The sequence below is a fragment of the Mizuhopecten yessoensis genome, unplaced genomic scaffold (assembly GCF_002113885.1).
Source record: "Mizuhopecten yessoensis strain PY_sf001 unplaced genomic scaffold, ASM211388v2 scaffold10509, whole genome shotgun sequence".
Taxonomy (NCBI): Eukaryota; Metazoa; Mollusca; class Bivalvia; order Pectinida; family Pectinidae; genus Mizuhopecten; species Mizuhopecten yessoensis.
In genome coordinates this window covers 53,486-55,591 of record NW_018408582.1, presented here as the reverse complement: position 1 = coordinate 55,591, position 2,106 = coordinate 53,486, and the positions used below count along the sequence as shown (strand labels likewise).

Genomic DNA, 2,106 nt, shown 5'->3' with positions numbered 1-2,106 from the left:
TTTTTCCAGTAATGTTGCTTTTTTGGAGCTTTTTCCACAGACCAACTCTCCATACAGAATCGAACGCCTTACTAAAATCGATGAACGTACAATAAAGTTTTTTTCCTAATGAAAAATATATTGAGATTAAAGAATACAATACAAACATGTTATCGGTTGTAGAATGACCCTTTCTAAACCCAGCTTGTGCACTGCTTATCAGGTCAAATTCGTCAGAAATTTTATTTAAACGATTATTAATAACCGAAGTGAAAACTTTGCCAAGGCACGAGACTAAAGTGATCGCTCTATAATTATCCGGATCTTTTGGATCGCCTTTGTTTTTATATACTGGTTTTATAATACCGATCTTCCACACATCTGGTATAGACGCAGTATTCAGAATAAGGTTAAATATTTTTTGATAAATTGGTAAAAATACATCCATTGTACTTTTTAGATATTCATTTAGGATTTGATCTATACCAGAGGCTTTACTATTCTTCAAATTGATTAAAGAAAATTTAATTTCATCAGTGGTAATTTCACCATTCAGATAATCATCAAAAATACTATTATCAGGATTTTCCTCGATCAGAATCAAATGTGACCTCAGGTGAATGGTCAATGTATTATCACTGCCTAGATTCTCAGGTATATAGATATCATATTGAAAGAAATGTATCTGTCAGCGGGTGGTCATGTTGCCCTATACCTTAAACAAGGGACAGGTCATTACCACATGGCCAGCTGCAGCTGTATGCCTGCTATTTAAATTACCCCTAATATAAGACCTAGCTGCTGGTGTGGGGAACACACATTAGGCCCATGGGAGGAGGGCTGTTATGTCCATGTATGTGTAAACCGTAATTTTTGTGGGGGGTTTTCCCTTCAGACTATTATGATAGTTGGAATAATTTTCACGTAATGCGGTTTATAATAATTGTTTTTNTATAAATACCTTTTTAAGTGTTGTGGTTTTTCAGTGATGTCATCCCATTACTCAAAATCACGAAACCGAGCCCTGTGAACGTCGTCTGCTATCGATGCTAATCTGACCGATTAGATATGGAATCTATTTCAAACGAAATGTCCTTGGAATCGTTATCACCTACTGAAAGGACCACATTAATTAAACATTTCCGAGTATATATGCTTCTGAAAATAACGTAATATTCCAGTCGAAGGAAACATGAGCGTTTCCGAGGAAACAATCAAGTCCGTTCAGCGCCGCATCACTTCAAAATACCTGTAATCTGTCAATGCGCGAAAAACAGCTTTAATTTTAAACAAGCAGAGGTTATGCAATTATTAACAATTTTTCGACATGAACACACTCATATGAAAAAAATAATAAAGTTAAGTTTGTGTTCAAACCATTTAATGTGCGTGTGGTTTTCAATGACACGAGTGACTATATTATTTCTTCTGGAAACGTCGGCTGTTCTGGGATTTGAACTTACTGACGTCACTGATATGATATGCGGGAAATTCAAACGTATTTTTGCTTCAGTTACTTTACAAAACAAACTATATACATATAAATGTAAATATAAGCATTGAACTGTTACCAGATGCAGTATACACTCGATATGAATGCAATTTGGGTGACAAATAAATAGAATATCGCCCGTTAAGCGATACTAAAATACTGTTCAATTGATATTTAGTTTGGTAATGTAGTGAAAAAGCCTGGTGATTGGTAATACATTTGAATATCACCATCTTACACTGATATTTTAAAAGTCATTAACCATTGTGCAGGCAACACCAACTAAAATATTTACTTCCACACCACAACAGCCTCTCACGGCGGCCTAATCCCACACTGAGATAGATAAAAGCCTCTCACGGCTGCCTATTCCCACACTGAGATAGATAACAGCCTCTCACGGCGGCCTAATCCCACACTGAGATAGATTACAGCATATCACGGCGGCCTAATCCCACACTGAGATAGATAACAGCCTATCACGGCGGCCTAATCCCACACTGAGATAGATAGCAGCCTATCACGGCGGCCTAATCCCACACTGAGATAGATAACAGCCTATCACGGCGGCCTTATCCCACACTGAGATAGATAACAGCCTATCACGGCGGCCTAATCCCACACTGAGATAGATA

General features: G+C 37.3%; 1 protein-coding gene across 1 annotated transcript in view; it reads right to left on the bottom strand.

Moving 5' to 3' along the window:
* LOC110460876 overlaps positions 1-2,106 on the bottom strand; it is a 14,194-nt gene that overhangs the window by 10,924 nt on the left and 1,164 nt on the right. The window lies entirely within an intron of this gene.